Source organism: Lissotriton helveticus, chromosome 3_1, assembly GCF_964261635.1.
Source record: "Lissotriton helveticus chromosome 3_1, aLisHel1.1, whole genome shotgun sequence".
NCBI lineage: Eukaryota > Metazoa > Chordata > Amphibia > Caudata > Salamandridae > Lissotriton > Lissotriton helveticus.
Genome location: NC_136061.1, coordinates 1,429,851,449 through 1,429,866,510, shown reverse-complemented (window position 1 = coordinate 1,429,866,510; position 15,062 = coordinate 1,429,851,449).

The following is a 15,062-nucleotide window of genomic DNA, read 5'->3' as shown; positions in this document are numbered from 1 at the left end:
AGCGGGTGCGCTTCTACCCGAGTCTTGAATCTTGAGGGTGTTCACTGATGTGCTTGCCATCCCTGGACACGTGTTTCGCGTTCATTAACGCTCGTCAGCAGTGATTAGGCGTGTGCACGGGGTTGCTACATGGGCTGCCGAAAATATTCGTAGGTCCAGATACCTCTTATGGCGCGCAGGTGCGGAATCTCGAGGTCGTCACCTCCACTGGCTCAAGTGAGCCTGTATAAATAGTATTTCCAAATGAGGTTGCACACTGCTCGTCCCATCAGCGTGTGACCCCGGAGCATGATGGTCGATGTAGTAGGTATCAGCGGGTGTGCTTCTACCCGAGTCTTGAATCTTGAGGGTGTTCACTGATGTGCTTGCCATCCCTGGACACGTGTTTCGCGTTCATTAGCGCTCGTCAGCAGGGATTAGCCGTGTGCACGGGGTTGCTGCATGGGCTGCCAAAAATATTCGTAGGTCCAGATACCTCTTATGGCGCGCAGGTGCGGAATCTCGAGGTCGTCACCTCCACTGGCTCAAGGGAGCCTGTATAAATAGTATTTCCAAATGAGGTCGCACACTGCTCATCCCATCAGCGTGTGACCCCGGAGCATGATGGTCGATGTAGTAGGTATCAGCGGGTGCGCTTCTACCCGAGTCTTGAATCTTGAGGGTGTTCACTGATGTGCTTGCCATCCCTGGACACGTGTTTCGTGTTCATTAACGCTCGTCAGCAGGGATTAGGCGTGTGCACGGGGTTGCTGCATGGGCTGCCGAAAATATTCGTAGGTCCAGATACTTCTTATGGAGCACAGGTGCGGAATCTCGAGGTCGTCACCTCCACCGGCTCAAGGGAGCCTGTATAAATAGTATTTCCAAATGAGGTCGCACACTGCTCATCCCATCAGCGTGTGACCCCGGAGCATGATGGTCGATGTAGTAGGTATCAGCGGGTGCGCTTCTACCCGAGTCTTGAATCTTGAGGGTGTTCACTGATGTGCTTGCCATCCCTGGACACGTGTTTCGTGTTCATTAACGCTCGTCAGCAGGGATTAGGCGTGTGCACGGGGTTGCTGCATGGGCTGCCGAAAATATTCGTAGGTCCAGATACCTCTTATGGAGCACAGGTGCGGAATCTCGAGGTCGTCACCTCCACCGGCTCAAGGGAGCGTGTATAAATAGTATTTCCAAATGAGGTCGCACACTGCTCGTCCCATCAGCGTGTGACCCCGGAGCATGATGGTCGATGTAGTAGGTATCAGCGGGTGCGCTTCTACCCGAGTCTTCAATCTTGAGGGTGTTCACTGATGTGCTTGCCATCCCTGGACACGTGTTTCGCGTTCATTAACGCTCGTCAGCAGGGATTAGGCGTGTGCACTGGGTTGCTGCATGGGATGCCGAAAATATTCGTAGGTCCAGATACCTCTTATGGCGCGCAGGTGCGGAATCTCGAGGTCGTCACCTCCACTGGCTCAAGGGAGCCTGTATAAATAGTATTTCCAAATGAGGTCACACACTGCTCGTCCCATCAGCGTGTGACCCCGGAGCATGATGGTCGATGTAGTAGGTATCAGCGGGTGTGCTTCTACCCGAGTCTTGAATCTTGAGGGTGTTCACTGATGTGCTTGCCATCCCTGGACACGTGTTTCGCGTTCATTAACGCTCGTCAGCAGGGATTAGGCGTGTGCACGGGGTTGCTGCATGGGCTGCCAAAAATATTCGTAGGTCCAGATACCTCTTATGGCGCGCAGGTGCGGAATCTCGAGGTCGTCACCTCCACTGGCTCAAGGGAGCCTGTATAAATAGTATTTCCAAATGAGGTCGCACACTGCTCGTCCCATCAGCGTATGACCCCGGAGCATGATGGTCGATATAGTAGGTATCAGCGGGTGCGCTTCTACCCGAGTCTTGAATCTTGAGAGTGTTCACTGATGTGCTTGCCATCCCTGGACACGTGTTTCGCATTCATTAACGCTCATCAGCAGGGATTAGACGTGTGCACGGGGTTGCTGCATGGGCTGCCGAAAATATTCATAGGTCCAGATACCTCTTATGGCGCGCAGGTGCGGAATCTCGAGGTCGTCACCTCCACTGGCTCAAGGGAGCCTGTATAAATAGTATTTCCAAATGAGGTCGCACACTGCTCGTCCCATCAGCGTGTGACCCCGGAGCATGATGGTCGATGTAGTAGGTATCAGCGGGTGCGCTTCTACCCGAGTCTTGAATCTTGAGGGTGTTCACTGATGTGCTTGCCATCACTGGACACGTGTTTCGCGTTCATTAACGCTCGTCAGCAGGGATTAGGCGTGTGCACGGGGTTGCTGCATGGGCTGCTGAAAATATTCGTAGGTCCAGATACCTCTTATGGCGTGCAGGTGCGGAATCTCGAGGTCGTCACCTCCACTGGCTCAAGGGAGCCTGTATAAATAGTATTTCCAAATGAGGTCGCACACTGCTCGTCCCATCAGCGTGTGACCCCGGAGCATGATGGTCGATGTAGTAGGTATCAGCGGGTGTGCTTCTACTCGAGTCTTGAATCTTGAGGGTGTTCACTGATGTGCTTGCCATCCCTGGACACGTGTTTCGCATTCATTAACGCTCTTCAGCAGGGATTAGGCGTGTGCACGGGGTTGTTGCATGGGCTGCCGAAAATATTCGTAGGTCCAGATACCTCTTATGGCGCGCAGGTGCGGAATCTCGAGGTCGTCACCTCCACTGGCTCAAGGGAGCCTGTATAAATTCATTCAAAGGATTCATTTACTAAATTAATGGGGTGCCTGAAGGACATTGCCAGATGGATGAATAACAACAAATTTAAATTAAATGCAGACAAGACTGAGGTCCTGTTCTTTGGTCAGCCTTCCCCCTCCCTACAGGACTCTGGTGGCCGGCGGAGCCGGGTACCCCACCCATTCCAGCAAAGACGGCGGGGAATCTGGGCATCAAGTGGGACTTATCCTTTGAGACTCATATATGCCATGTCTCGTAGATCTGTTTTGGAAAATTGAAAATTGTAAAGAAATTCCTACACCTTTTGCCAGAGGACGGACACAGGACAGTAGTTCATGCCACAGTGACATTCCAGCTGGACTATGCTAACAGTCTGAACATGGGTCTACCCAGATACTTGATCCACAAACAGCAGATGATTCAGAATGCGGCTGCTAGACTCACTCGGAGAGTGCCCTTCTGCCACCATATCACCCCTCACATCAGGTTTCTGCCCTGGCTTCCAGTAGCAAAACATATTGAATCTAAATCCCTGACATTAGATTTTCGGGCCATGGATAACATAGGGCCTACATACCTTAGAAATACCGCCCTTACTAATCCTCTCGAACACTGAGATCTAATTCCCAATTTTTACTTTGAGTTGCCCATTTCGCAAAAGCTAGAAAAGGAGGCAGGTCCTTCAGTCAGGACCGCCATGCCATGGAATGCACTGCCACTACATCTACACATGTCGGACTCTGAACCAGAGTTCCGTAAGAATTTGAAATCATGGCTCTTCAGTCAAGTTTGGTTGCGAGGTACAGTTTGTTCACCTGATTTCTCTGCACAGCGCCGGGACACCACTGTTTGAGGTAGCTGTTAGCGCTTTACAAATAACTGTATTATTGTTATGGTGACCTCCATGCCCTGCAGCATCTTTGGTTAAATAGATAAGGGGGGCACAAATTGTGCCCCCCCAAATGTATCCACCTGGTGTGGGTATGGGGGACCTGTAGGACCCCCTTTATTCCTCCACCACCAACTTTATGGCAGACTCCTGCCATGAAATGGCTGGAAGTGGTGAACTCGTAATATGCTGAACGGGTCTGCGCCAGTCCTGCTCGGGCATCTTACACTGTGGTGCAGCTCCACCACTGCCAGGGAATGACTGTTCCCCGGCACAGCTGGTGGTCCTCCGCCGCAAATACTTTTGAAGTCTTAATGTGGCGGACAGGCCACCGTGAGTCTGAGGGTCTTATGACCGCCAGTCTCGTAATCAGCCCCTAAGTCCTCAACACGGTCGACTCCATAATTGATCGTTCATGACCGAGATCCGCTTTCTCGTGCAAAGCGTAGCCCCACAGTGGGGATTATTGGGTTATAAATTTCTCTCGGTGGAGTCGCAGAAGGAAGGACCTGGGCATTGCTGGTCCGCGGCCAGTAGTATCGCTCATGCTGGCATTCACCATCATAAATAGGTGTCCAGGAAAGAGGAGAAAGAGGGATCACCATGCACTGTGCCCAGTACCATTCCACACAATCATGAATGGCTTCCGCGTGACAGCACTGCAAAGCAAAGTGTCAGTCTGAGGCAGGCAGGAGATGTCGAGCCACAGCTGCTCACCACCATCCTGTTCCAGTGGTCAGCGGCGGCCAGCCCGTAGGACCAGCAGCATTGACCGGTGGATTCTAGGACCTCTTCAGCCACCTGTAGAGTAGTGGGGTGTTGGGAGACTGCCTATGCTCAGGCGGTTAGAATCAACTGAGGTGTCCCGGGGGGGGACATGGGGGGTAGCAGTTGGGACTCTAGAGTCCTCTTCTCCATGCCTCCAGGAGTCCAATTCATCCCTCTTGATGGATGCAGTGGCAAGATTATTGCATATGTTGTAATTTTTTGTATAATTATTCGTTTTTTAAATATATTGGGTACATATTTAGTAGTTATTATATTTCCTTTAATTACATTTTGTGACGTTTAATTCCGTAGCGGGTTGTGGGTTTTATACGGGAATAGGAAAGGAAGTTATTTAATTATATTAGTTATAATTTTAATTTAAAATTATTTGTTATTTAATTATGTTAATTATTGTATTCTTTTTAAGTACATTTTATTTGCGGGATGTGGAGTTTGTAGGGGTGGGTAGGAAAATTCATTTATTGTTCATTAATAACTAAGGGCCTTATTATGATGGCGTAGAAACCGCCGACATGCTGTCGGTGGCGGACCCTCCGCCATCACAATGCAGTTTTTCCCCCCAATTTTATGATGGGAGGAGGGAAGCATGGTGGTTGGAAAGACGACTGCCACAGTTCAGACGAGTGGATTCAATCCAGCCACACATCGGACTCACCGCTTGTCCCTGAATTGCGGTGGTGCCCCATAGGGATTATAATATCCCTTTCCTCTGTTCTTTTCGCAGCAGTCAACCCACCGCGAAACGACTGTAGGAAACTGATTTGTGGGTTTGTAGTGGGCCCCCTTAATCCCTAGGGCATGGACAGGTGCCTATGCCCCCTACATAACCCTGCCCCATGTGGCAGACACTGCATGATGCCTACCACATAGTGCAGGGATATGTCTGCACCATTTTGTTAGTAATTCGGCGGGGTCTGCTGAACGAATCCCCACCACAATACAAAATATGGGTAATGCGACCGCCACTGTAGCAGTCGAATCATAACTTGGATGGCGGGTAGGCCACCTCCTAGGCGGCCGGTCCCAAATCCGATCCAATGGCAGACGGACTAAAGTCCGTCCGCCATCGTAATGACCCCCATATTGTTGATTAATTTGACTAAATCCATAATTATCTTAATTGCTTAATTATTTTTTTGGGTTGTAGGTTATAAGGGTAAAGGTTGAGACGAAATGTATTTTTAAATATTTAGTAGTTACATTTTATTGATTATGTTCGACTGTTTACATTTTTTTAGGTGTGGTTATCTGGTTTATAGGTGTAAAGGGTGGGAATGTAATTTTAATTAATATTTAGTTTTTGATAAATGTGTTTCATTGATAATTGTTAATTGTGTTATTAAATTATTTGTTTTAGATTTTATGAAGGTTTTGTAGGGGTATGTGGTGGGAAGTAATTTTTAGGTAATTATTTATTTAATAATTTGATAATGAATCATGTTAATTGGGTAAATCATTTTCATAAAATTATGAGTGTATTGTGTGTTTTTTGGGGTATATTGTGGAAAGTTCATTGGATAGCTCCGTATTATATTAATAGTATAAATATTTTTTTTAAGCTTTTTTTTGGGGGCAGGTTGAGAGTTTAGTGGGGTTATACGGTTGGAAGTAAAATTAATTAGTCCGTTTTTTGTTAAATGAATTTTTTTATAAATTTATTTCTATGAAAATTATTTTTGAATGTTATTCCTAATGAAATTACGATACATTTTAATCACAAATCCCTACAAATGTTTTTATTTTTTTAATTAAATATATTTGCATATTTTATGAACATATTTGGTATTGATGTCATTTTTTTTTGTTCCAGATATTGTGTTGCTTTTTATTGTTGCACTAAAAGTGGGAATAGTAAATTTTACTCCTCCACAATCCAACACTTTCCCTACTATTGTACTGATTGGAGTAAGAATAGTAAATGTTACCCCTCCACTATCCAGAACTTTCCCAAATGTACTCACTGGAATGGGAATAGTAAATTCTATCCCTCCGCAACCCATCACTTTCCCTACTGTTGTACTTGCTGGAGTGGGAATAGTACATTTTACCCTGCCACTATCCAACACTTTCCCTTCTGTTGGTTACCTGGGGGTAAAGGTTTCTATTCCCACTCTAGTCAGTACAACACTTTCCCTACTATTTTGATTGAAGTATTACATTTTACCCTTCTGTTCTGCATCAGTTTCCCTACTGTTTTAGTGTGTCAAATGGTTATAGTAAATATAACATATCTGCAAAACAACATTTTTACAACTCTTGTGTAGTTTTTAAATTGTAGTGGGAATATTATGTATGAAAAAGTATATTTTATCTTACATTTGTATAATTTATATTATTGTCTTTTGTTGATTTAAAATTATATTTGTAATTATTGATGTTACAAAATTTTAAGAATTAAGGGCCTCATTATGATAGTGCATCATATTGGAGATGGGACCGCCTGACTTGATGATGGTGGTATTACAATGCGACCGCCTTCAAGGTCGCAAAGTGTATCTTTGGTATTGCGGCATGTGCTGTGGGCTGCAGCACATGCCACAGTACAAAAAAAAGTACACTTTTAGCATATCCCTGCACTATGTGGCAGGCGCCATGCAGTGCTTGCCACATGATGCAGGGATATGTGGGGAGGCACCATAGGTGCCCTGTTGAAGTTATTATACTTTTCTAGTCACATCACTGGGTGAGTTATACCTGCAACTTATATTAGGGTGAGTGCATCCCTTAAAAAATTTTTTTTAGAAATTAGAAAGTATTGTAAACCCCGTTAAGTTATAGTTGAAATCCTGGGTGAGTGTATCCCTGCAACTTATATTAGGGTGAGTACATCCCTTAAAATTTTTTGAAATTCACGGGTTAAGTACTTCTTGTAAACCCCGTTAAGTTATAGTTGAAATCCTGGGTGAGTGTATCCCTGCAACTTGTTTTGGGATAAATATATCCCTTTAAATTCTTGAAATTCGATAAGGGTGAGTGTATCCCTTGACGTGATAGTTATGAAGGGTAAATATATCCCTAGTTATACTTTATGATATTTAGGTAGGATGAAATCATCCTTTTCATATAAATTATACACGTGTAATTCCTGCAGGTCGTTTACGTGTTACGTTATTAGCATTTAGTGTTCAGTAATTGATAAGTGAGTTTATACCTTTTTACTGTTAGTAAGTGTGACTAAATGTATTCCACTGATTGTTTCCGGATTGAGTGATTGTTGGGTAAGTGTATCCCTTTATTCATATATTCAATTTCTTCTTGAACTTTCTATTTTTCTGTAATTGGTGAGTAGTCTCCTGCCTTTACTCTTCGTGCTGGCTCACTTTTGTTTTGGCAGATTCTTCTTCACTATACTTAGAGTGCCGGAGACGTCTGGTATTCTTCCACCTATAACTTTCATTTATTTCCTGTATGTTTCTTGCTTTCGACCATTATTAGGAAGAGGGTGGTGGTGTGCGTTTGTGTCTTCCTTGTTCTTCCGCTTCTCTTCCTTTCTTATAGCTTCTTACATGTTTGTATCATCCTGTTTAACAATATAACTTATTCACTTATTTAGCATTGATATAAGTTTATATTAATTATTTCAATCTACTCATTTAATAATTATACTAGTTTACATCTACAGCGTATTGATGAAACCCAAAATGTCGTATATAAAAGATGTCCTTGAGTCATAGGTATATTTATAGTTGCTTTATTCAAGGTAGTTACAAGTCCATGTTCTTATGATGGTAATTAACAGACCCCACCAGGAGTGACTGCCTTGTCACTCAGCCTGCCTCCAACTGACAGTAGTCTCAGGTCTAACTACAACATTCTATGATGTCACTAGGAATTATTACATTGGCATCAACAGAGCAACAAGGAAATATATAGTTAAGAGAAAGGGACAAAGTCCCTGTACAACATGCCCCCAAAAACTGGGGGTAAGGGGGCCCAGTATGGGTCCCCAATGTCCATTTCAGCCAGCCTTTTCATGGCGGGTAAACTGCCATAAAACGGCCGGTGGGGTGGGATATAGCACTACTCTTTAATATGCCCAAACTGATCACCCACAGTGTCACAAAATAGAGCATGTAGTAGTCATCGTTTGAGCCCTGTAAATTAATAAGGGTTGCCTTCACTCTGCAGTGTACCATACTTTGGTGCACTATATAGAGATCAAGGTGCCTACAATGCCACATCAAAACATGTGTAATATTTTCCTAGCATTGACTTGTAGATTAATAAAGGCTCTTTACAAGGAGGAGGGAGGATGTTGGACTTCAAAAGCACCAGTGGTGCGGCATCTAGCGCCAAACGACGCCTGTGCGACATCACCTCTGAGTTAGTCAGGATAATCGTCCCTTCTTTAATGGTGGTTTCCTGTGTGATTTTCTGCGAACAATTCATTGATTTGATGAAGACATTATTGTCTTCACACAGACACAATAGACATTGTGTCTGTGTCCTAATAGGAGCACAGAAGTACTGGATTTGTACTGATCATGGCCTCTTCTGGAGTGTATTTAACCCAATCTGTAGTCATTCCGATGTCCTGGAACCCATCATAGTTTGGCTGTACTTTTAATATCACCCTTGAAAACCTGAAAACTTTTTCAACATCTGAAACCCTGGATGACCACGAAAAACATAAAAAGTATATTTGTAACATTATTATTACTATTACTGTACCACTAATGTACTTAACCATGAAGTCTTTGGACTTGCTCCTTAATGCATAAGAGAAAAACAGTTACAAAATTAAGAAAAATTAAGGGCCTCCTCACGATATCGGTTGGAAAGCATTCCGACAGACTCGGTTTCTGACAGAATCCGATTCAGGGAGTCTGACCGATTACGATGTTTCCGAACACCGTTTGGTTGGACTCCCATTGACTTCAATGTAAGCCTGTGTTCCGACCGACAACACATGCTCCCATTGAACAAAGGGGTGGTTGCGGAAAACCTTGCACCCTGTGGCCGGTACCTCACGGTGCCTGCCACACTGGGACCCATAGGTACCCCAACAGGAAGTCTCTGGCTAAAGGGGGGGCCTGCTACGTGCCCCCCAAGGTCAGGTTCCAACAGCCGATCCGTGTCGGAGAAACTGATTCGGAAAGGCTGTCCGAATCCGAAATAGTAATAGCTGAGCCGGAAACGTTGTCCGAAGGCCTGTACGATTTGGCTTTGACTGACAGTTTTCCGAATGCCGATTAGGACCGGGGTCGGAACGACCAAATGGTTTCTATCGTAATCGGTCAGTCAGATATGTATTCGAGGCGCTCAGAAACGGGGGTTCTGAAACTGATTCGGACAAACCGAATGCTCTTCGGAGCCGTTCCGGCCAACATTGTAATGAGGCCCTTAGTGCTTTAAACTGTACATCGGATAATGAGTTTTACAATACTGTGTTGAAATTCACAATTCCACAAATCTCCATACCACACCATATAATAGAATACTGACTCCACTTCACTGGCACAAAACCATTCACTATATCATACACAGTGCCACTCTTCTCGGTTCTATAAAAAAATAGCGAAACCCCAAATATCGTGGGACATAACGATTGAGTCCAAAAATATATTTTTCCTATAATTATAATATAAAGGCCAAAAAAAATCAAAAAATATTGTTATACACCAATATAGAGTACAAAAATCTTGTATATTAAAAATAGTCAACATTACATATATTAACAAGTCTTCCGGACCCTGTCCGTAGACTCGTCGATTCATTGGGCCTTGCCCCCACCCTCCCTGCACTGCCGCACTCCCCGCCGCAATCTCCCCTGCCACCCTGCCTCCCCTGCCCTGACCCACCCCCCTCCACCCCAGCTCTGTCCGTTATTCTACTCAATACCAGGTCGGCGGTCAAGCATCACCACGAGCTGTTCGTCCTACTCGATACCGAGAAACCTGACCTACTGCTCTTGACCGAGACCTGGTATTGCGATACCTCCCTTCCCGCTCTCCTGGCCACCCTTCCACCGTCTTACGTGGCCCTACGTGCCGATCGACCGGCCGGCAGGGCGGGCGGTGGGGTCGCACTAATTACTAGGTCAGATCTGCACTTCCAGTTACTTCCCTCTCCCCCTATGGCCCCTGTCGACTTCCTGGTGGCCCGTTCCCTCCAGACCGCCCCTCCCATCACTTGTCTCCTCATGTACCGCCCCCCTCAGCCCTCGCCTTCATTTCTACCTGCCTTCCAAGACCTGCTGGCAAATCTGGCGGTCAACTTTGCCTCGGTTTTGGTGCTGGGGGATTTTAATTACTGGCCCTCAGACCCACACGAGTGCTCCGCCTCAAAAGAATTTACCGAATCTCTGTCTTCCCTCAACTTTGTCCCACACATTTCTGTCCCCACTCATTCTCACGGGCACACACTTGATCAGGTCTGGGCTCTTAACCTCCCACTGGCTTCGGTGGCGGTCTCCCCTTGCCCTTGGTCCGATCACGCCCTCATCTCTTTCTCCATCCCCCACAACTCATCCCCCAAAACCCCGCTTGCCAAAAACACCTGGGCGCGGAACTGGAACAGGTTGGATCTCCCCTCCCTGACCTCCCTGCTTCACAATTCCATCCCCCCCCTCTCTGGCTTATCATCGGCCTCACAGGCCAAGGCCATTAACACCTGGCTGGCTGGAGCCTGTGACTCAGAGGCCCCCTTACGACGCATCTCCATCCGCCGGCTTAAGGACTCTAACCGATGGTTTAACGACCATCTAAAAGAACTTAAGCTGAGCGTTCGGAGGGCGGAGAGGCAGTGGAGGAAGAACTACTGCCCGTTATTAAAAACCCACTTTCTGACACTGTTGGCTGATTACAAATCAGCAATCCTAGCTGCAAAGACCGACTACTTCTCTACGAGAATAATGTCGGCCGCCAACAAACCCAGGGCTATTTTTGACATCGTAAACGACCTGGCGTTCTCAGATCGAGCCTCGCCCCAAATCCCTCCCTCCCAGCTTCTCTGCGACCAATTAAACAACTACTTCGTGGATAAGATCACCAATATCAAAGCCAATATCCCTTCACCCTCGCCTACCTTCGTCGATCCCTCCCCCCCCCCAGTACAAAATCATTTCACTGTTATCCCTCCCCTCACTCAGGAATCCTTTCTGTCGATTCTCCCCAAAGTTAAATCTGGGTCCCCGGCGGATGTCTGCCCCGCTCGCATCCTACAGCAAATCTATTCTAGCTGCCCTGATCCCCCGATTGCCTTCCTCAACAGCGCCTTGGCACAGGGTGTGGTGCCCCCGGTACTAAAAGCAGCCACCATCGTACCCCTGCTGAAGAAACCCGGCTCGGACCCTTCTATCTCGTCCAACTTTCGCCCCATCTCCCTGCTGCCCTTTCTGGGCAAGGTGATGGAACGCCATGTTACCGCGGCTCTGAGCACCCACATTGAGGCTAATGGGGGGCTGGCTTCTCGTCAGGCAGGATTCCGCCCCAGGCACTCAGCAGAATCGGTCGTAGTCGCCGTCCTAGACAACCTCAGAAAGGGCATGGATGACAACAACCACCAGGCACTGGTCCTCCTCGATCTTTCCGCCGCCTTTGACACGGTGGACCATACCATCCTACTCACCCGTGTCAAGGCGGCTGGCATCGGGGGATCAGCCCTTGTCTGGCTCTCCTCCTTTCTGAGGGACCGCACCCAGGCGGTCCGTCTAGGCGACTTCACCTCCACTCCCCTCCCTGTCACTTGCGGTGTTCCCCAGGGTTCCTCCCTCTCCCCCCTTCTCTTCAATCTCTATATCTTTCCTCTCATCTTTGCTCTCCAGCAGCTGGAGGTCACCGTCTTCAACTACGCGGATGACCTCCAGCTCATCTTTGATCTGTCCCCCTCTTCTCTCTCGGTCTCCAATTTCCAGTCTACTATGACATTCATCAGGGACTGGATGAATCACAACCACCTTAAACTGAACCCTGATAAAACTGAGCTGGTTCTCACTGGTGGTTCGTCCAGTCCCTGGAACTCTCTTTTCTGGCCCCCCTCTCTCGGCCCTGCACCCTCCCCCTCCACCACTGTCAAAACACTGGGTGTAAAAATGAACAATCAGCTCACTCTTCACTCACACATCAGCTCCGTGGTCTCCTCCTGTTTCCTCACTCTTCGAACCATCCGCTCTGTCTCCCGCTTCTTCACCCCTCAGGCCCTCAAGACCATCATGGCCGCCCTGGTAATCTCGCGTTTGGACTACGCCAACGCTCTTTTCCATGGCATCCCTGCCTATAGTTTGCGTAGACTCCAAGCCATCCAGAACCAGGCGGCCAGACTGATATTTGGCCTCCCACGTTATCACCACTCCACCCCCCTCCTAAAGAAACTCCACTGGCTCCCCGTGAAACAACGTTCTCTCTTCAAAATCGGGTGCATGGTTTTCCAGGCCCGTCAGGGCACTGCCCCTGCTTTCATCACTTCACTTATCAAACCCTACGTCCCTGCAAGAAACCTCCGGTCCTCCTCCAAGTCCCTTCTCCTGATCCCCCGTTTCTCGCGCAAAAAATGGGGTGGATCCAATTTCTCTACTCTGGCCCCTTCCTTTTGGAACTCTCTCCCTGATAACCTCCGTTCCACAACTCAGTACCTTTCTTTCCGTGGAGACTTGAAAACTTTCCTATTTAGCCAGGCTTTCCCCGCCTAAATTTTCTCCCCGGTCTTCCCTCCCCTCAGCCACTGAACCTTCAGCGCCAAGAAACCGCAAGGTGTATGCTGCGCTTTACAAGCATTTTAAATTAGAAATTAGAACATGCACTACTAATATAACATTAATTAAATATATTTAAATCATTTATAAGTATATATGAACATTACTTAACTTTGGTAATGCTTTTTCTGGTGGATACAGTATCAGCCTGTGGATTCCTCACCTTCGGAATTGCCCCATGTGCCAGTATTCCACTGAATTTTTTTCCTAGCTCTCACACGTCGACGAGGACGTCACACTAGCACGGCTCCGCTCGTGACTCCATATGACATCATCGGTGCCATAAGAAGACCTCGCTGGTATGCTGACATCAGTTCCACCCATTGTTCCATGCTCTCAAGGCGAACGGGCGGACTGAAAAAAAGGCAAGTATACACAGTATACAATATATACACGAATACCCACAGTATATAGGTAAGGAGGGAAAGCTAAAAGCAGAGCATTTCCTAACAACAAACAGTATGGCAAGCAAAAACCATAGGAAAACAACGTGATACAATGAACACTTTTTCGGTAGACATAGGTGGACAACTGGGAGGAGGGTGGGTCAGTAAGGAATCCATAGGCTGATACTGTATTCAAAAGAAAAAGCATTACCGAAGGTGCTTGCCACATGATGCAGGGATATATGGGGAGGCACCATAGGTGCCCCCAAAAACTGGGGGTAAGGGGACCCGCTATGGGCCCCCAATGTCCATTTCAGCCAGCCTTTTCAAGGTGGGTAAACTGCCATAAAACGGCCGGTGGGGTGGGATATAACACTACTCTTTGATATGCCCAAACTTATCACCCACAGTGTCACAAAATAGAGCATGTAGTAGTCATCATTTGAGCCCTGTAAATTAATAAGGGTTGCCTTCACTCTGCACAGTGTACCGTAATTTGGTGCGCTATATAGAGATCAAGGTGCCTACAATGGCACATCAAAACATGTGTAATATTTTCCTTGATTTGACTTGTAAATTAATAAAGGCTCTTTACAAGGAGGAGGGAGCATGTTGGACTTAAAAAGCACCAGTGGTGTGGCATCTAGCGCCAAACGATGCCTGTGCGACATCACCTCTGAGTTAGTCAGGATAATCGCCCCTTCTTTGATGGTGGTTTCCTGTGTAATTTTCTGAGAACAATTCATTGATTTGATGAAGACATTATTGTCTTCACACAGACACAACAGACATTGTGTCTGTGTCCTAATTGGAGCACAGAAGTAAGTAACTTGTTCTTCTGATGGATAGCATCTGCCTGTGGATTCCTCACATTTTGAATTTAATCCCACAGCAGTCCTGCTCCCAGAAAAGGGTGTCCACCCACTCATAGTAAAAAGTTCTGCAGTACAGATTGTTCAAAATAGCTATTCCTCCTCACCTCACCTTAGCAATAATGCTTCGCCAAAGTGTAGGGGAGGCCCATGTTGCAGCCTTACGAATGTCCACCACAGGGATACCTCTAGCCAAAGTAGATGTGGAAGACTTTGCTCTAGTAGAATGAGCTCTGATACCCGCAAGGGACTCCCTCTTGGCCAGGGCGTAGCATATCTTGATACACAAAATGATCCACCTGGACAGCATTCTCTTGTGAACGGCTTGGGCATTCATCTTCCCCACAAAGCCAATGAAGGGATGGCCAGGTAGAAGCTGTCCGCCCTTCGATGGTCCAGGCAGTGAAGTCTCCTCTGCTCCTTGGAAGGGTGAGGGGGAGGATAGAAAGTGGGTAAAGTGATAGATTGCCCTAGGTGGAAGGGAGTGACCACCTGAGGCAGGAAAGCATATTTGGTCCTAAGACCAACTTATCTGCATGAAATGAGGTCAGAGGAGGCTTGGAACTAAGAGCTTGCAGTTCACTTACCCTCCTGGCAGAGTTAATAGCCACCAGAATAATATTCATAAACAAAAGTAGACTCAAAGGGCAACTATGAAGAGGCTCAAAAGGCGACCCCATCAGAAATGAAAGTACAAAATTCAAATCCTTCTGAGG